An 18,166-nucleotide genomic window follows, 5' to 3' on the forward strand; every position below is an offset into this window, starting at 1 on the left:
CAGCAATTTTACCAGGGAGAGGAGCAGCAAAGCCAGGCCCCAAGCCCTACCATTCAACCAGTTTTCAGGGAAACCAGGAACCTCAAATCCCAGTTTCAATCACTACAAAACGGTAACAATGACATTTGTACATACAAGACAGTCCGACGACATAAAAAACACTGCATACAATACAGACTCCCGGAAAGCCAGGGACACGTGCTCTTGAACACAATCCGTCTGAGATCTCACTTTGCTTAAAAGCATTGCTCATCGCAGCGCTGACACAGCGATGGCCGCCGGTAAGGGAGAGAAACAGCAGCGGTGCTGTTTGAAAAGGCAGCTGTACTGCAGATGTGCGACTTGTCCTACAGCTGTACTTAGCAGAAGGCTAACTGTGAGGTGAGAAAGCTGAAGCCAAAGTGAAATGCTGGCGAGGCGATTGTCCAGCAGCTTGAAAGTTTGCCAGTGAGAGAGATTAGCGAGCAGTAGCCCGGCTCAGAGTTGTTCATGGCCAACAGCAACCCTGCTCCCGCTGAGAAACTAGGTTTCGTGGACAGGTTGGCATATCTGGCACGGCCCGAAAACTTCGGCAAAGTGGATTTCGGAGGCGAGGGCGACCGGCCTTACAGGGCAGCAGGCCGAGACAGCGTGGTTGCACTTGTGAAAGACCGAGTGCACGAGCTGCTGGATCAGCAGATCCACAGTTGCCATTGTGATCCTTGTCGTTGCTGTTCACCCGCTTGACGAATGAGGCAAACATCCTTGAGCAGTGATTCGGCAGCCCCTGCTATCTCAAGGTTCCATGGTGTAATGGTGAGCACTCTGGACTCTGAATCCAGCGATCCGAGTTCAAATCTCGGTGGAGCCTTCTTTCTGGCAGCGAGAGCGATTGTCTTCGACAAAACTGTTGGTTTCACAAATTCCCACACCCATGATGGAAGTGGGCTGGTTTTCACCTTGCCACAGTGTTTGCGATGCTCCTGCGTCAAGCGCACGATCTGCTTTTGCTCTGCCCTGTACCACGCAAGTATTCCCTGCCAAGGACGCAGCATCAAGAGACCAGATTCTGAGAGCGTTGCTGCAAGTGTGAATGCAGGAAAGCTCAGGCTGCCTGAGGCCGCAGCACTGCTGGTTCCGTGGTGTAATGGCTAGCACTCTGGACTTTGAATCCAGCGATCTGAGTTCGAATCTCGGCGGAACCTCGACTTGCTTTGTCCCGGCCCTTGTTTAATTTGGGACGTGCGAGTGAAATCTGCCTACGGGCCAATTGTAAGAGCCGCCCTTTTAGCACCTTTGAGTCAGATCTCATCACATTTCTGCCAGAATGGGAGGCACAGGATGATGCCAATCCCGAGGTGGAGTCTTAAGCTCGTCACTGGGTGCCTGCTTTTGCTCTCTCCTGAACCACGGATGTGTTTTCTTCGAAGGACACAGCATTAAGAGACAAGCTGCAGTCAAGCGGTGTTGTTTTTGGAGCTCCTCTCTGTGTTCCACAGGCAGCTGGTGAAAAGGTGACAGGAATTGAAATGAGGCGCATGCTGGACAGGTGCTCTTTTCTTTCATTTGATTAAACAATTCACAGTTTGCCAAACAATTCACAGTAACAGCTGGACACAGAGAAACAGCAATTTTACCAGGGAGAGGAGCAGCAAAGCCAGGCCCCAAGCCCTACCATTCAACCAGTTTTCAGGGAAACCAGGAACCTCAAATCCCAGTTTCAATCACTACAAAACGGTAACAATGACATTTGTACATACAAGACAGTCCGACGACATAAAAAACACTGCATACAATACAGACTCCCGGAAAGCCAGGGACACGTGCTCTTGAACACAATCCGTCTGAGATCTCACTTTGCTTAAAAGCATTGCTCATCGCAGCGCTGACACAGCGATGGCCGCCGGTAAGGGAGAGAAACAGCAGCGGTGCTGTTTGAAAAGGCAGCTGTACTGCAGATGTGCGACTTGTCCTACAGCTGTACTTAGCAGAAGGCTAACTGTGAGGTGAGAAAGCTGAAGCCAAAGTGAAATGCTGGCGAGGCGATTGTCCAGCAGCTTGAAAGTTTGCCAGTGAGAGAGATTAGCGAGCAGTAGCCCGGCTCAGAGTTGTTCATGGCCAACAGCAACCCTGCTCCCGCTGAGAAACTAGGTTTCGTGGACAGGTTGGCATATCTGGCACGGCCCGAAAACTTCGGCAAAGTGGATTTCGGAGGCGAGGGCGACCGGCCTTACAGGGCAGCAGGCCGAGACAGCGTGGTTGCACTTGTGAAAGACCGAGTGCACGAGCTGCTGGATCAGCAGATCCACAGTTGCCATTGTGATCCTTGTCGTTGCTGTTCACCCGCTTGACGAATGAGGCAAACATCCTTGAGCAGTGATTCGGCAGCCCCTGCTATCTCAAGGTTCCATGGTGTAATGGTGAGCACTCTGGACTCTGAATCCAGCGATCCGAGTTCAAATCTCGGTGGAGCCTTCTTTCTGGCAGCGAGAGCGATTGTCTTCGACAAAACTGTTGGTTTCACAAATTCCCACACCCATGATGGAAGTGGGCTGGTTTTCACCTTGCCACAGTGTTTGCGATGCTCCTGCGTCAAGCGCACGCGCTGCTTTTGCTCTGCCCTGTACCACGCAAGTATTCCCTGCCAAGGACGCAGCATCAAGAGACCAGATTCTGAGAGCGTTGCTGCAAGTGTGAATGCAGGAAAGCTCAGGCTGCCTGAGGCCGCAGCACTGCTGGTTCCGTGGTGTAATGGCTAGCACTCTGGACTTTGAATCCAGCGATCCGAGTTCGAATCTCGGCGGAACCTCGACTTGCTTTGTCCCGGCCCTTGTTTAATTTGGGACGTGCGAGTGAAATCTGCCTACGGGCCAATTGTAAGAGCCGCCCTTTTAGCACCTTTGAGTCAGATCTCATCACATTTCTGCCAGAATGGGAGGCACAGGATGATGCCAATCCCGAGGTGGAGTCTTAAGCTCGTCACTGGGTGCCTGCTTTTGCTCTCTCCTGAACCACGGATGTGTTTTCTTCGAAGGACACAGCATTAAGAGACAAGCTGCAGTCAAGCGGTGTTGTTTTTGGAGCTCCTCTCTGTGTTCCACAGGCAGCTGGTGAAAAGGTGACAGGAATTGAAATGAGGCGCATGCTGGACAGGTGCTCTTTTCTTTCATTTGATTAAACAATTCACAGTTTGCCAAACAATTCACAGTAACAGCTGGACACAGAGAAACAGCAATTTTACCAGGGAGAGGAGCAGCAAAGCCAGGCCCCAAGCCCTACCATTCAACCAGTTTTCAGGGAAACCAGGAACCTCAAATCCCAGTTTCAATCACTACAAAACGGTAACAATGACATTTGTACATACAAGACAGTCCGACGACATAAAAAACACTGCATACAATACAGACTCCCGGAAAGCCAGGGACACGTGCTCTTGAACACAATCCGTCTGAGATCTCACTTTGCTTAAAAGCATTGCTCATCGCAGCGCTGACACAGCGATGGCCGCCGGTAAGGGAGAGAAACAGCAGCGGTGCTGTTTGAAAAGGCAGCTGTACTGCAGATGTGCGACTTGTCCTACAGCTGTACTTAGCAGAAGGCTAACTGTGAGGTGAGAAAGCTGAAGCCAAAGTGAAATGCTGGCGAGGCGATTGTCCAGCAGCTTGAAAGTTTGCCAGTGAGAGAGATTAGCGAGCAGTAGCCCGGCTCAGAGTTGTTCATGGCCAACAGCAACCCTGCTCCCGCTGAGAAACTAGGTTTCGTGGACAGGTTGGCATATCTGGCACGGCCCGAAAACTTCGGCAAAGTGGATTTCGGAGGCGAGGGCGACCGGCCTTACAGGGCAGCAGGCCGAGACAGCGTGGTTGCACTTGTGAAAGACCGAGTGCACGAGCTGCTGGATCAGCAGATCCACAGTTGCCATTGTGATCCTTGTCGTTGCTGTTCACCCGCTTGACGAATGAGGCAAACATCCTTGAGCAGTGATTCGGCAGCCCCTGCTATCTCAAGGTTCCATGGTGTAATGGTGAGCACTCTGGACTCTGAATCCAGCGATCCGAGTTCAAATCTCGGTGGAGCCTTCTTTCTGGCAGCGAGAGCGATTGTCTTCGACAAAACTGTTGGTTTCACAAATTCCCACACCCATGATGGAAGTGGGCTGGTTTTCACCTTGCCACAGTGTTTGCGATGCTCCTGCGTCAAGCACACGATCTGCTTTTGCTCTGCCCTGTACCACGCAAGTATTCCCTGCCAAGGACGCAGCATCAAGAGACCAGATTCTGAGAGCGTTGCTGCAAGTGTGAATGCAGGAAAGCTCAGGCTGCCTGAGGCCGCAGCACTGCTGGTTCCGTGGTGTAATGGCTAGCACTCTGGACTTTGAATCCAGCGATCCGAGTTCGAATCTCGGCGGAACCTCGACTTGCTTTGTCCCGGCCCTTGTTTAATTTGGGACGTGCGAGTGAAATCTGCCTACGGGCCAATTGTAAGAGCCGCCCTTTTAGCACCTTTGAGTCAGATCTCATCACATTTCTGCCAGAATGGGAGGCACAGGATGATGCCAATCCCGAGGTGGAGTCTTAAGCTCGTCACTGGGTGCCTGCTTTTGCTCTCTCCTGAACCACGGATGTGTTTTCTTCGAAGGACACAGCATTAAGAGACAAGCTGCAGTCAAGCGGTGTTGTTTTTGGAGCTCCTCTCTGTGTTCCACAGGCAGCTGGTGAAAAGGTGACAGGAATTGAAATGAGGCGCATGCTGGACAGGTGCTCTTTTCTTTCATTTGATTAAACAATTCACAGTTTGCCAAACAATTCACAGTAACAGCTGGACACAGAGAAACAGCAATTTTACCAGGGAGAGGAGCAGCAAAGCCAGGCCCCAAGCCCTACCATTCAACCAGTTTTCAGGGAAACCAGGAACCTCAAATCCCAGTTTCAATCACTACAAAACGGTAACAATGACATTTGTACATACAAGACAGTCCGACGACATAAAAAACACTGCATACAATACAGACTCCCGGAAAGCCAGGGACACGTGCTCTTGAACACAATCCGTCTGAGATCTCACTTTGCTTAAAAGCATTGCTCATCGCAGCGCTGACACAGCGATGGCCGCCGGTAAGGGAGAGAAACAGCAGCGGTGCTGTTTGAAAAGGCAGCTGTACTGCAGATGTGCGACTTGTCCTACAGCTGTACTTAGCAGAAGGCTAACTGTGAGGTGAGAAAGCTGAAGCCAAAGTGAAATGCTGGCGAGGCGATTGTCCAGCAGCTTGAAAGTTTGCCAGTGAGAGAGATTAGCGAGCAGTAGCCCGGCTCAGAGTTGTTCATGGCCAACAGCAACCCTGCTCCCGCTGAGAAACTAGGTTTCGTGGACAGGTTGGCATATCTGGCACGGCCCGAAAACTTCGGCAAAGTGGATTTCGGAGGCGAGGGCGACCGGCCTTACAGGGCAGCAGGCCGAGACAGCGTGGTTGCACTTGTGAAAGACCGAGTGCACGAGCTGCTGGATCAGCAGATCCACAGTTGCCATTGTGATCCTTGTCGTTGCTGTTCACCCGCTTGACGAATGAGGCAAACATCCTTGAGCAGTGATTCGGCAGCCCCTGCTATCTCAAGGTTCCATGGTGTAATGGTGAGCACTCTGGACTCTGAATCCAGCGATCCGAGTTCAAATCTCGGTGGAGCCTTCTTTCTGGCAGCGAGAGCGATTGTCTTCGACAAAACTGTTGGTTTCACAAATTCCCACACCCATGATGGAAGTGGGCTGGTTTTCACCTTGCCACAGTGTTTGCGATGCTCCTGCGTCAAGCGCACGCGCTGCTTTTGCTCTGCCCTGTACCACGCAAGTATTCCCTGCCAAGGACGCAGCATCAAGAGACCAGATTCTGAGAGCGTTGCTGCAAGTGTGAATGCAGGAAAGCTCAGGCTGCCTGAGGCCGCAGCACTGCTGGTTCCGTGGTGTAATGGCTAGCACTCTGGACTTTGAATCCAGCGATCCGAGTTCGAATCTCGGCGGAACCTCGACTTGCTTTGTCCCGGCCCTTGTTTAATTTGGGACGTGCGAGTGAAATCTGCCTACGGGCCAATTGTAAGAGCCGCCCTTTTAGCACCTTTGAGTCAGATCTCATCACATTTCTGCCAGAATGGGAGGCACAGGATGATGCCAATCCCGAGGTGGAGTCTTAAGCTCGTCACTGGGTGCCTGCTTTTGCTCTCTCCTGAACCACGGATGTGTTTTCTTCGAAGGACACAGCATTAAGAGACAAGCTGCAGTCAAGCGGTGTTGTTTTTGGAGCTCCTCTCTGTGTTCCACAGGCAGCTGGTGAAAAGGTGACAGGAATTGAAATGAGGCGCATGCTGGACAGGTGCTCTTTTCTTTCATTTGATTAAACAATTCACAGTTTGCCAAACAATTCACAGTAACAGCTGGACACAGAGAAACAGCAATTTTACCAGGGAGAGGAGCAGCAAAGCCAGGCCCCAAGCCCTACCATTCAACCAGTTTTCAGGGAAACCAGGAACCTCAAATCCCAGTTTCAATCACTACAAAACGGTAACAATGACATTTGTACATACAAGACAGTCCGACGACATAAAAAACACTGCATACAATACAGACTCCCGGAAAGCCAGGGACACGTGCTCTTGAACACAATCCGTCTGAGATCTCACTTTGCTTAAAAGCATTGCTCATCGCAGCGCTGACACAGCGATGGCCGCCGGTAAGGGAGAGAAACAGCAGCGGTGCTGTTTGAAAAGGCAGCTGTACTGCAGATGTGCGACTTGTCCTACAGCTGTACTTAGCAGAAGGCTAACTGTGAGGTGAGAAAGCTGAAGCCAAAGTGAAATGCTGGCGAGGCGATTGTCCAGCAGCTTGAAAGTTTGCCAGTGAGAGAGATTAGCGAGCAGTAGCCCGGCTCAGAGTTGTTCATGGCCAACCCTGCTCCCGCTGAGAAACTAGGTTTCGTGGACAGGTTGGCATATCTGGCACGGCCCGAAAACTTCGGCAAAGTGGATTTCGGAGGCGAGGGCGACCGGCCTTACAGGGCAGCAGGCCGAGACAGCGTGGTTGCACTTGTGAAAGACCGAGTGCACGAGCTGCTGGATCAGCAGATCCACAGTTGCCATTGTGATCCTTGTCGTTGCTGTTCACCCGCTTGACGAATGAGGCAAACATCCTTGAGCAGTGATTCGGCAGCCCCTGCTATCTCAAGGTTCCATGGTGTAATGGTGAGCACTCTGGACTCTGAATCCAGCGATCCGAGTTCAAATCTCGGTGGAGCCTTCTTTCTGGCAGCGAGAGCGATTGTCTTCGACAAAACTGTTGGTTTCACAAATTCCCACACCCATGATGGAAGTGGGCTGGTTTTCACCTTGCCACAGTGTTTGCGATGCTCCTGCGTCAAGCGCACGCGCTGCTTTTGCTCTGCCCTGTACCACGCAAGTATTCCCTGCCAAGGACGCAGCATCAAGAGACCAGATTCTGAGAGCGTTGCTGCAAGTGTGAATGCAGGAAAGCTCAGGCTGCCTGAGGCCGCAGCACTGCTGGTTCCGTGGTGTAATGGCTAGCACTCTGGACTTTGAATCCAGCGATCCGAGTTCGAATCTCGGCGGAACCTCGACTTGCTTTGTCCCGGCCCTTGTTTAATTTGGGACGTGCGAGTGAAATCTGCCTACGGGCCAATTGTAAGAGCCGCCCTTTTAGCACCTTTGAGTCAGATCTCATCACATTTCTGCCAGAATGGGAGGCACAGGATGATGCCAATCCCGAGGTGGAGTCTTAAGCTCGTCACTGGGTGCCTGCTTTTGCTCTCTCCTGAACCACGGATGTGTTTTCTTCGAAGGACACAGCATTAAGAGACAAGCTGCAGTCAAGCGGTGTTGTTTTTGGAGCTCCTCTCTGTGTTCCACAGGCAGCTGGTGAAAAGGTGACAGGAATTGAAATGAGGCGCATGCTGGACAGGTGCTCTTTTCTTTCATTTGATTAAACAATTCACAGTTTGCCAAACAATTCACAGTAACAGCTGGACACAGAGAAACAGCAATTTTACCAGGGAGAGGAGCAGCAAAGCCAGGCCCCAAGCCCTACCATTCAACCAGTTTTCAGGGAAACCAGGAACCTCAAATCCCAGTTTCAATCACTACAAAACGGTAACAATGACATTTGTACATACAAGACAGTCCGACGACATAAAAAACACTGCATACAATACAGACTCCCGGAAAGCCAGGGACACGTGCTCTTGAACACAATCCGTCTGAGATCTCACTTTGCTTAAAAGCATTGCTCATCGCAGCGCTGACACAGCGATGGCCGCCGGTAAGGGAGAGAAACAGCAGCGGTGCTGTTTGAAAAGGCAGCTGTACTGCAGATGTGCGACTTGTCCTACAGCTGTACTTAGCAGAAGGCTAACTGTGAGGTGAGAAAGCTGAAGCCAAAGTGAAATGCTGGCGAGGCGATTGTCCAGCAGCTTGAAAGTTTGCCAGTGAGAGAGATTAGCGAGCAGTAGCCCGGCTCAGAGTTGTTCATGGCCAACAGCAACCCTGCTCCCGCTGAGAAACTAGGTTTCGTGGACAGGTTGGCATATCTGGCACGGCCCGAAAACTTCGGCAAAGTGGATTTCGGAGGCGAGGGCGACCGGCCTTACAGGGCAGCAGGCCGAGACAGCGTGGTTGCACTTGTGAAAGACCGAGTGCACGAGCTGCTGGATCAGCAGATCCACAGTTGCCATTGTGATCCTTGTCGTTGCTGTTCACCCGCTTGACGAATGAGGCAAACATCCTTGAGCAGTGATTCGGCAGCCCCTGCTATCTCAAGGTTCCATGGTGTAATGGTGAGCACTCTGGACTCTGAATCCAGCGATCCGAGTTCAAATCTCGGTGGAGCCTTCTTTCTGGCAGCGAGAGCGATTGTCTTCGACAAAACTGTTGGTTTCACAAATTCCCACACCCATGATGGAAGTGGGCTGGTTTTCACCTTGCCACAGTGTTTGCGATGCTCCTGCGTCAAGCGCACGCGCTGCTTTTGCTCTGCCCTGTACCACGCAAGTATTCCCTGCCAAGGACGCAGCATCAAGAGACCAGATTCTGAGAGCGTTGCTGCAAGTGTGAATGCAGGAAAGCTCAGGCTGCCTGAGGCCGCAGCACTGCTGGTTCCGTGGTGTAATGGCTAGCACTCTGGACTTTGAATCCAGCGATCCGAGTTCGAATCTCGGCGGAACCTCGACTTGCTTTGTCCCGGCCCTTGTTTAATTTGGGACGTGCGAGTGAAATCTGCCTACGGGCCAATTGTAAGAGCCGCCCTTTTAGCACCTTTGAGTCAGATCTCATCACATTTCTGCCAGAATGGGAGGCACAGGATGATGCCAATCCCGAGGTGGAGTCTTAAGCTCGTCACTGGGTGCCTGCTTTTGCTCTCTCCTGAACCACGGATGTGTTTTCTTCGAAGGACACAGCATTAAGAGACAAGCTGCAGTCAAGCGGTGTTGTTTTTGGAGCTCCTCTCTGTGTTCCACAGGCAGCTGGTGAAAAGGTGACAGGAATTGAAATGAGGCGCATGCTGGACAGGTGCTCTTTTCTTTCATTTGATTAAACAATTCACAGTTTGCCAAACAATTCACAGTAACAGCTGGACACAGAGAAACAGCAATTTTACCAGGGAGAGGAGCAGCAAAGCCAGGCCCCAAGCCCTACCATTCAACCAGTTTTCAGGGAAACCAGGAACCTCAAATCCCAGTTTCAATCACTACAAAACGGTAACAATGACATTTGTACATACAAGACAGTCCGACGACATAAAAAACACTGCATACAATACAGACTCCCGGAAAGCCAGGGACACGTGCTCTTGAACACAATCCGTCTGAGATCTCACTTTGCTTAAAAGCATTGCTCATCGCAGCGCTGACACAGCGATGGCCGCCGGTAAGGGAGAGAAACAGCAGCGGTGCTGTTTGAAAAGGCAGCTGTACTGCAGATGTGCGACTTGTCCTACAGCTGTACTTAGCAGAAGGCTAACTGTGAGGTGAGAAAGCTGAAGCCAAAGTGAAATGCTGGCGAGGCGATTGTCCAGCAGCTTGAAAGTTTGCCAGTGAGAGAGATTAGCGAGCAGTAGCCCGGCTCAGAGTTGTTCATGGCCAACAGCAACCCTGCTCCCGCTGAGAAACTAGGTTTCGTGGACAGGTTGGCATATCTGGCACGGCCCGAAAACTTCGGCAAAGTGGATTTCGGAGGCGAGGGCGACCGGCCTTACAGGGCAGCAGGCCGAGACAGCGTGGTTGCACTTGTGAAAGACCGAGTGCACGAGCTGCTGGATCAGCAGATCCACAGTTGCCATTGTGATCCTTGTCGTTGCTGTTCACCCGCTTGACGAATGAGGCAAACATCCTTGAGCAGTGATTCGGCAGCCCCTGCTATCTCAAGGTTCCATGGTGTAATGGTGAGCACTCTGGACTCTGAATCCAGCGATCCGAGTTCAAATCTCGGTGGAGCCTTCTTTCTGGCAGCGAGAGCGATTGTCTTCGACAAAACTGTTGGTTTCACAAATTCCCACACCCATGATGGAAGTGGGCTGGTTTTCACCTTGCCACAGTGTTTGCGATGCTCCTGCGTCAAGCGCACGCGCTGCTTTTGCTCTGCCCTGTACCACGCAAGTATTCCCTGCCAAGGACGCAGCATCAAGAGACCAGATTCTGAGAGCGTTGCTGCAAGTGTGAATGCAGGAAAGCTCAGGCTGCCTGAGGCCGCAGCACTGCTGGTTCCGTGGTGTAATGGCTAGCACTCTGGACTTTGAATCCAGCGATCCGAGTTCGAATCTCGGCGGAACCTCGACTTGCTTTGTCCCGGCCCTTGTTTAATTTGGGACGTGCGAGTGAAATCTGCCTACGGGCCAATTGTAAGAGCCGCCCTTTTAGCACCTTTGAGTCAGATCTCATCACATTTCTGCCAGAATGGGAGGCACAGGATGATGCCAATCCCGAGGTGGAGTCTTAAGCTCGTCACTGGGTGCCTGCTTTTGCTCTCTCCTGAACCACGGATGTGTTTTCTTCGAAGGACACAGCATTAAGAGACAAGCTGCAGTCAAGCGGTGTTGTTTTTGGAGCTCCTCTCTGTGTTCCACAGGCAGCTGGTGAAAAGGTGACAGGAATTGAAATGAGGCGCATGCTGGACAGGTGCTCTTTTCTTTCATTTGATTAAACAATTCACAGTTTGCCAAACAATTCACAGTAACAGCTGGACACAGAGAAACAGCAATTTTACCAGGGAGAGGAGCAGCAAAGCCAGGCCCCAAGCCCTACCATTCAACCAGTTTTCAGGGAAACCAGGAACCTCAAATCCCAGTTTCAATCACTACAAAACGGTAACAATGACATTTGTACATACAAGACAGTCCGACGACATAAAAAACACTGCATACAATACAGACTCCCGGAAAGCCAGGGACACGTGCTCTTGAACACAATCCGTCTGAGATCTCACTTTGCTTAAAAGCATTGCTCATCGCAGCGCTGACACAGCGATGGCCGCCGGTAAGGGAGAGAAACAGCAGCGGTGCTGTTTGAAAAGGCAGCTGTACTGCAGATGTGCGACTTGTCCTACAGCTGTACTTAGCAGAAGGCTAACTGTGAGGTGAGAAAGCTGAAGCCAAAGTGAAATGCTGGCGAGGCGATTGTCCAGCAGCTTGAAAGTTTGCCAGTGAGAGAGATTAGCGAGCAGTAGCCCGGCTCAGAGTTGTTCATGGCCAACAGCAACCCTGCTCCCGCTGAGAAACTAGGTTTCGTGGACAGGTTGGCATATCTGGCACGGCCCGAAAACTTCGGCAAAGTGGATTTCGGAGGCGAGGGCGACCGGCCTTACAGGGCAGCAGGCCGAGACAGCGTGGTTGCACTTGTGAAAGACCGAGTGCACGAGCTGCTGGATCAGCAGATCCACAGTTGCCATTGTGATCCTTGTCGTTGCTGTTCACCCGCTTGACGAATGAGGCAAACATCCTTGAGCAGTGATTCGGCAGCCCCTGCTATCTCAAGGTTCCATGGTGTAATGGTGAGCACTCTGGACTCTGAATCCAGCGATCCGAGTTCAAATCTCGGTGGAGCCTTCTTTCTGGCAGCGAGAGCGATTGTCTTCGACAAAACTGTTGGTTTCACAAATTCCCACACCCATGATGGAAGTGGGCTGGTTTTCACCTTGCCACAGTGTTTGCGATGCTCCTGCGTCAAGCGCACGCGCTGCTTTTGCTCTGCCCTGTACCACGCAAGTATTCCCTGCCAAGGACGCAGCATCAAGAGACCAGATTCTGAGAGCGTTGCTGCAAGTGTGAATGCAGGAAAGCTCAGGCTGCCTGAGGCCGCAGCACTGCTGGTTCCGTGGTGTAATGGCTAGCACTCTGGACTTTGAATCCAGCGATCCGAGTTCGAATCTCGGCGGAACCTCGACTTGCTTTGTCCCGGCCCTTGTTTAATTTGGGACGTGCGAGTGAAATCTGCCTACGGGCCAATTGTAAGAGCCGCCCTTTTAGCACCTTTGAGTCAGATCTCATCACATTTCTGCCAGAATGGGAGGCACAGGATGATGCCAATCCCGAGGTGGAGTCTTAAGCTCGTCACTGGGTGCCTGCTTTTGCTCTCTCCTGAACCACGGATGTGTTTTCTTCGAAGGACACAGCATTAAGAGACAAGCTGCAGTCAAGCGGTGTTGTTTTTGGAGCTCCTCTCTGTGTTCCACAGGCAGCTGGTGAAAAGGTGACAGGAATTGAAATGAGGCGCATGCTGGACAGGTGCTCTTTTCTTTCATTTGATTAAACAATTCACAGTTTGCCAAACAATTCACAGTAACAGCTGGACACAGAGAAACAGCAATTTTACCAGGGAGAGGAGCAGCAAAGCCAGGCCCCAAGCCCTACCATTCAACCAGTTTTCAGGGAAACCAGGAACCTCAAATCCCAGTTTCAATCACTACAAAACGGTAACAATGACATTTGTACATACAAGACAGTCCGACGACATAAAAAACACTGCATACAATACAGACTCCCGGAAAGCCAGGGACACGTGCTCTTGAACACAATCCGTCTGAGATCTCACTTTGCTTAAAAGCATTGCTCATCGCAGCGCTGACACAGCGATGGCCGCCGGTAAGGGAGAGAAACAGCAGCGGTGCTGTTTGAAAAGGCAGCTGTACTGCAGATGTGCGACTTGTCCTACAGCTGTACTTAGCAGAAGGCTAACTGTGAGGTGAGAAAGCTGAAGCCAAAGTGAAATGCTGGCGAGGCGATTGTCCAGCAGCTTGAAAGTTTGCCAGTGAGAGAGATTAGCGAGCAGTAGCCCGGCTCAGAGTTGTTCATGGCCAACAGCAACCCTGCTCCCGCTGAGAAACTAGGTTTCGTGGACAGGTTGGCATATCTGGCACGGCCCGAAAACTTCGGCAAAGTGGATTTCGGAGGCGAGGGCGACCGGCCTTACAGGGCAGCAGGCCGAGACAGCGTGGTTGCACTTGTGAAAGACCGAGTGCACGAGCTGCTGGATCAGCAGATCCACAGTTGCCATTGTGATCCTTGTCGTTGCTGTTCACCCGCTTGACGAATGAGGCAAACATCCTTGAGCAGTGATTCGGCAGCCCCTGCTATCTCAAGGTTCCATGGTGTAATGGTGAGCACTCTGGACTCTGAATCCAGCGATCCGAGTTCAAATCTCGGTGGAGCCTTCTTTCTGGCAGCGAGAGCGATTGTCTTCGACAAAACTGTTGGTTTCACAAATTCCCACACCCATGATGGAAGTGGGCTGGTTTTCACCTTGCCACAGTGTTTGCGATGCTCCTGCGTCAAGCGCACGCGCTGCTTTTGCTCTGCCCTGTACCACGCAAGTATTCCCTGCCAAGGACGCAGCATCAAGAGACCAGATTCTGAGAGCGTTGCTGCAAGTGTGAATGCAGGAAAGCTCAGGCTGCCTGAGGCCGCAGCACTGCTGGTTCCGTGGTGTAATGGCTAGCACTCTGGACTTTGAATCCAGCGATCCGAGTTCGAATCTCGGCGGAACCTCGACTTGCTTTGTCCCGGCCCTTGTTTAATTTGGGACGTGCGAGTGAAATCTGCCTACGGGCCAATTGTAAGAGCCGCCCTTTTAGCACCTTTGAGTCAGATCTCATCACATTTCTGCCAGAATGGGAGGCACAGGATGATGCCAATCCCGAGGTGGAGTCTTAAGCTCGTCACTGGGTGCCTGCTTTTGCTCTCTCCTGAACCACGGATGTGTTTTCTTCGAAGGACACAGCATTAAGAGACAAGCTGCAGTCAAGCGGTGTTGTTTTTGGAGCTCCTCTCTGTGTTCCACAGGCAGCTGGTGAAAAGGTGACAGGAATTGAAATGAGGCGCATGCTGGACAGGTGCTCTTTTCTTTCATTTGATTAAACAATTCACAGTTTGCCAAACAATTCACAGTAACAGCTGGACACAGAGAAACAGCAATTTTACCAGGGAGAGGAGCAGCAAAGCCAGGCCCCAAGCCCTACCATTCAACCAGTTTTCAGGGAAACCAGGAACCTCAAATCCCAGTTTCAATCACTACAAAACGGTAACAATGACATTTGTACATACAAGACAGTCCGACGACATAAAAAACACTGCATACAATACAGACTCCCGGAAAGCCAGGGACACGTGCTCTTGAACACAATCCGTCTGAGATCTCACTTTGCTTAAAAGCATTGCTCATCGCAGCGCTGACACAGCGATGGCCGCCGGTAAGGGAGAGAAACAGCAGCGGTGCTGTTTGAAAAGGCAGCTGTACTGCAGATGTGCGACTTGTCCTACAGCTGTACTTAGCAGAAGGCTAACTGTGAGGTGAGAAAGCTGAAGCCAAAGTGAAATGCTGGCGAGGCGATTGTCCAGCAGCTTGAAAGTTTGCCAGTGAGAGAGATTAGCGAGCAGTAGCCCGGCTCAGAGTTGTTCATGGCCAACCCTGCTCCCGCTGAGAAACTAGGTTTCGTGGACAGGTTGGCATATCTGGCACGGCCCGAAAACTTCGGCAAAGTGGATTTCGGAGGCGAGGGCGACCGGCCTTACAGGGCAGCAGGCCGAGACAGCGTGGTTGCACTTGTGAAAGACCGAGTGCACGAGCTGCTGGATCAGCAGATCCACAGTTGCCATTGTGATCCTTGTCGTTGCTGTTCACCCGCTTGACGAATGAGGCAAACATCCTTGAGCAGTGATTCGGCAGCCCCTGCTATCTCAAGGTTCCATGGTGTAATGGTGAGCTCTCTGGACTCTGAATCCAGCGATCCGAGTTCAAATCTCGGTGGAGCCTTCTTTCTGGCAGCGAGAGCGATTGTCTTCGACAAAACTGTTGGTTTCACAAATTCCCACACCCATGATGGAAGTGGGCTGGTTTTCACCTTGCCACAGTGTTTGCGATGCTCCTGCGTCAAGCGCACGCGCTGCTTTTGCTCTGCCCTGTACCACGCAAGTATTCCCTGCCAAGGACGCAGCATCAAGAGACCAGATTCTGAGAGCGTTGCTGCAAGTGTGAATGCAGGAAAGCTCAGGCTGCCTGAGGCCGCAGCACTGCTGGTTCCGTGGTGTAATGGCTAGCACTCTGGACTTTGAATCCAGCGATCCGAGTTCGAATCTCGGCGGAACCTCGACTTGCTTTGTCCCGGCCCTTGTTTAATTTGGGACGTGCGAGTGAAATCTGCCTACGGGCCAATTGTAAGAGCCGCCCTTTTAGCACCTTTGAGTCAGATCTCATCACATTTCTGCCAGAATGGGAGGCACAGGATGATGCCAATCCCGAGGTGGAGTCTTAAGCTCGTCACTGGGTGCCTGCTTTTGCTCTCTCCTGAACCACGGATGTGTTTTCTTCGAAGGACACAGCATTAAGAGACAAGCTGCAGTCAAGCGGTGTTGTTTTTGGAGCTCCTCTCTGTGTTCCACAGGCAGCTGGTGAAAAGGTGACAGGAATTGAAATGAGGCGCATGCTGGACAGGTGCTCTTTTCTTTCATTTGATTAAACAATTCACAGTTTGCCAAACAATTCACAGTAACAGCTGGACACAGAGAAACAGCAATTTTACCAGGGAGAGGAGCAGCAAAGCCAGGCCCCAAGCCCTACCATTCAACCAGTTTTCAGGGAAACCAGGAACCTCAAATCCCAGTTTCAATCACTACAAAACGGTAACAATGACATTTGTACATACAAGACAGTCCGACGACATAAAAAACACTGCATACAATACAGACTCCCGGAAAGCCAGGGACACGTGCTCTTGAACACAATCCGTCTGAGATCTCACTTTGCTTAAAAGCATTGCTCATCGCAGCGCTGACACAGCGATGGCCGCCGGTAAGGGAGAGAAACAGCAGCGGTGCTGTTTGAAAAGGCAGCTGTACTGCAGATGTGCGACTTGTCCTACAGCTGTACTTAGCAGAAGGCTAACTGTGAGGTGAGAAAGCTGAAGCCAAAGTGAAATGCTGGCGAGGCGATTGTCCAGCAGCTTGAAAGTTTGCCAGTGAGAGAGATTAGCGAGCAGTAGCCCGGCTCAGAGTTGTTCATGGCCAACAGCAACCCTGCTCCCGCTGAGAAACTAGGTTTCGTGGACAGGTTGGCATATCTGGCACGGCCCGAAAACTTCGGCAAAGTGGATTTCGGAGGCGAGGGCGACCGGCCTTACAGGGCAGCAGGCCGAGACAGCGTGGTTGCACTTGTGAAAGACCGAGTGCACGAGCTGCTGGATCAGCAGATCCACAGTTGCCATTGTGATCCTTGTCGTTGCTGTTCACCCGCTTGACGAATGAGGCAAACATCCTTGAGCAGTGATTCGGCAGCCCCTGCTATCTCAAGGTTCCATGGTGTAATGGTGAGCACTCTGGACTCTGAATCCAGCGATCCGAGTTCAAATCTCGGTGGAGCCTTCTTTCTGGCAGCGAGAGCGATTGTCTTCGACAAAACTGTTGGTTTCACAAATTCCCACACCCATGATGGAAGTGGGCTGGTTTTCACCTTGCCACAGTGTTTGCGATGCTCCTGCGTCAAGCGCACGCGCTGCTTTTGCTCTGCCCTGTACCACGCAAGTATTCCCTGCCAAGGACGCAGCATCAAGAGACCAGATTCTGAGAGCGTTGCTGCAAGTGTGAATGCAGGAAAGCTCAGGCTGCCTGAGGCCGCAGCACTGCTGGTTCCGTGGTGTAATGGCTAGCACTCTGGACTTTGAATCCAGCGATCCGAGTTCGAATCTCGGCGGAACCTCGACTTGCTTTGTCCCGGCCCTTGTTTAATTTGGGACGTGCGAGTGAAATCTGCCTACGGGCCAATTGTAAGAGCCGCCCTTTTAGCACCTTTGAGTCAGATCTCATCACATTTCTGCCAGAATGGGAGGCACAGGATGATGCCAATCCCGAGGTGGAGTCTTAAGCTCGTCACTGGGTGCCTGCTTTTGCTCTCTCCTGAACCACGGATGTGTTTTCTTCGAAGGACACAGCATTAAGAGACAAGCTGCAGTCAAGCGGTGTTGTTTTTGGAGCTCCTCTCTGTGTTCCACAGGCAGCTGGTGAAAAGGTGACAGGAATTGAAATGAGGCGCATGCTGGACAGGTGCTCTTTTCTTTAATTTGATTAAACAATTCACAGTTTGCCAAACAATTCACAGTAACAGCTGGACACAGAGAAACAGCAATTTTACCAGGGAGAGGAGCAGCAAAGCCAGGCCCCAAGCCCTACCATTCAACCAGTTTTCAGGGAAACCAGGAACCTCAAATCCCAGTTTCAATCACTACAAAACGGTAACAATGACATTTGTACATACAAGACAGTCCGACGACATAAAAAACACTGCATACAATACAGACTCCCGGAAAGCCAGGGACACGTGCTCTTGAACACAATCCGTCTGAGATCTCACTTTGCTTAAAAGCATTGCTCATCGCAGCGCTGACACAGCGATGGCCGCCGGTAAGGGAGAGAAACAGCAGCGGTGCTGTTTGAAAAGGCAGCTGTACTGCAGATGTGCGACTTGTCCTACAGCTGTACTTAGCAGAAGGCTAACTGTGAGGTGAGAAAGCTGAAGCCAAAGTGAAATGCTGGCGAGGCGATTGTCCAGCAGCTTGAAAGTTTGCCAGTGAGAGAGATTAGCGAGCAGTAGCCCGGCTCAGAGTTGTTCATGGCCAACAGCAACCCTGCTCCCGCTGAGAAACTAGGTTTCGTG

At 51.5% G+C, this 18,166-nt stretch overlaps 22 non-coding genes across 22 annotated transcripts; all 22 read left to right on the forward strand.

Moving 5' to 3' along the window:
* Positions 1-778: 778 nt before the first annotated feature.
* trnaq-cug (transfer RNA glutamine (anticodon CUG)) lies at positions 779-850 on the forward strand. Its single transcript has one exon. It is a non-coding gene; the product is annotated as a tRNA-Gln (tRNA).
* A 262-nt stretch (positions 851-1,112) lies between these two features.
* On the forward strand, positions 1,113-1,184 carry trnaq-uug (transfer RNA glutamine (anticodon UUG)). The gene has a single exon. It is a non-coding gene; the product is annotated as a tRNA-Gln (tRNA).
* Positions 1,185-2,382: 1,198 nt separating this feature from the next.
* Positions 2,383-2,454, forward strand: trnaq-cug (transfer RNA glutamine (anticodon CUG)). Its single transcript has one exon. It is a non-coding gene; the product is annotated as a tRNA-Gln (tRNA).
* A 262-nt stretch (positions 2,455-2,716) lies between these two features.
* trnaq-uug (transfer RNA glutamine (anticodon UUG)) lies at positions 2,717-2,788 on the forward strand. Its single transcript has one exon. It is a non-coding gene; the product is annotated as a tRNA-Gln (tRNA).
* Positions 2,789-3,986: 1,198 nt separating this feature from the next.
* On the forward strand, positions 3,987-4,058 carry trnaq-cug (transfer RNA glutamine (anticodon CUG)). The gene has a single exon. It is a non-coding gene; the product is annotated as a tRNA-Gln (tRNA).
* A 262-nt stretch (positions 4,059-4,320) lies between these two features.
* Positions 4,321-4,392, forward strand: trnaq-uug (transfer RNA glutamine (anticodon UUG)). The gene has a single exon. It is a non-coding gene; the product is annotated as a tRNA-Gln (tRNA).
* Positions 4,393-5,590: 1,198 nt separating this feature from the next.
* Positions 5,591-5,662, forward strand: trnaq-cug (transfer RNA glutamine (anticodon CUG)). The gene has a single exon. It is a non-coding gene; the product is annotated as a tRNA-Gln (tRNA).
* A 262-nt stretch (positions 5,663-5,924) lies between these two features.
* Positions 5,925-5,996, forward strand: trnaq-uug (transfer RNA glutamine (anticodon UUG)). Its single transcript has one exon. It is a non-coding gene; the product is annotated as a tRNA-Gln (tRNA).
* A 1,192-nt stretch (positions 5,997-7,188) lies between these two features.
* Positions 7,189-7,260, forward strand: trnaq-cug (transfer RNA glutamine (anticodon CUG)). Its single transcript has one exon. It is a non-coding gene; the product is annotated as a tRNA-Gln (tRNA).
* Positions 7,261-7,522: 262 nt separating this feature from the next.
* On the forward strand, positions 7,523-7,594 carry trnaq-uug (transfer RNA glutamine (anticodon UUG)). Its single transcript has one exon. It is a non-coding gene; the product is annotated as a tRNA-Gln (tRNA).
* Positions 7,595-8,792: 1,198 nt separating this feature from the next.
* trnaq-cug (transfer RNA glutamine (anticodon CUG)) lies at positions 8,793-8,864 on the forward strand. Its single transcript has one exon. It is a non-coding gene; the product is annotated as a tRNA-Gln (tRNA).
* Positions 8,865-9,126: 262 nt separating this feature from the next.
* trnaq-uug (transfer RNA glutamine (anticodon UUG)) lies at positions 9,127-9,198 on the forward strand. Its single transcript has one exon. It is a non-coding gene; the product is annotated as a tRNA-Gln (tRNA).
* A 1,198-nt stretch (positions 9,199-10,396) lies between these two features.
* Positions 10,397-10,468, forward strand: trnaq-cug (transfer RNA glutamine (anticodon CUG)). The gene has a single exon. It is a non-coding gene; the product is annotated as a tRNA-Gln (tRNA).
* Positions 10,469-10,730: 262 nt separating this feature from the next.
* On the forward strand, positions 10,731-10,802 carry trnaq-uug (transfer RNA glutamine (anticodon UUG)). The gene has a single exon. It is a non-coding gene; the product is annotated as a tRNA-Gln (tRNA).
* Positions 10,803-12,000: 1,198 nt separating this feature from the next.
* On the forward strand, positions 12,001-12,072 carry trnaq-cug (transfer RNA glutamine (anticodon CUG)). The gene has a single exon. It is a non-coding gene; the product is annotated as a tRNA-Gln (tRNA).
* Positions 12,073-12,334: 262 nt separating this feature from the next.
* Positions 12,335-12,406, forward strand: trnaq-uug (transfer RNA glutamine (anticodon UUG)). The gene has a single exon. It is a non-coding gene; the product is annotated as a tRNA-Gln (tRNA).
* Positions 12,407-13,604: 1,198 nt separating this feature from the next.
* trnaq-cug (transfer RNA glutamine (anticodon CUG)) lies at positions 13,605-13,676 on the forward strand. The gene has a single exon. It is a non-coding gene; the product is annotated as a tRNA-Gln (tRNA).
* A 262-nt stretch (positions 13,677-13,938) lies between these two features.
* On the forward strand, positions 13,939-14,010 carry trnaq-uug (transfer RNA glutamine (anticodon UUG)). Its single transcript has one exon. It is a non-coding gene; the product is annotated as a tRNA-Gln (tRNA).
* A 1,192-nt stretch (positions 14,011-15,202) lies between these two features.
* Positions 15,203-15,274, forward strand: trnaq-cug (transfer RNA glutamine (anticodon CUG)). The gene has a single exon. It is a non-coding gene; the product is annotated as a tRNA-Gln (tRNA).
* A 262-nt stretch (positions 15,275-15,536) lies between these two features.
* trnaq-uug (transfer RNA glutamine (anticodon UUG)) lies at positions 15,537-15,608 on the forward strand. The gene has a single exon. It is a non-coding gene; the product is annotated as a tRNA-Gln (tRNA).
* Positions 15,609-16,806: 1,198 nt separating this feature from the next.
* Positions 16,807-16,878, forward strand: trnaq-cug (transfer RNA glutamine (anticodon CUG)). Its single transcript has one exon. It is a non-coding gene; the product is annotated as a tRNA-Gln (tRNA).
* A 262-nt stretch (positions 16,879-17,140) lies between these two features.
* trnaq-uug (transfer RNA glutamine (anticodon UUG)) lies at positions 17,141-17,212 on the forward strand. The gene has a single exon. It is a non-coding gene; the product is annotated as a tRNA-Gln (tRNA).
* The last annotated feature ends 954 nt before the right edge of the window (positions 17,213-18,166 follow it).

Source organism: Chiloscyllium plagiosum, unplaced genomic scaffold (genome assembly GCF_037043375.1).
Source record: "Chiloscyllium plagiosum isolate Xiang-an unplaced genomic scaffold, Cpla_swu_hap1 HiC_scaffold_44, whole genome shotgun sequence".
In the NCBI taxonomy this organism is placed as follows: domain Eukaryota; kingdom Metazoa; phylum Chordata; class Chondrichthyes; order Orectolobiformes; family Hemiscylliidae; genus Chiloscyllium; species Chiloscyllium plagiosum.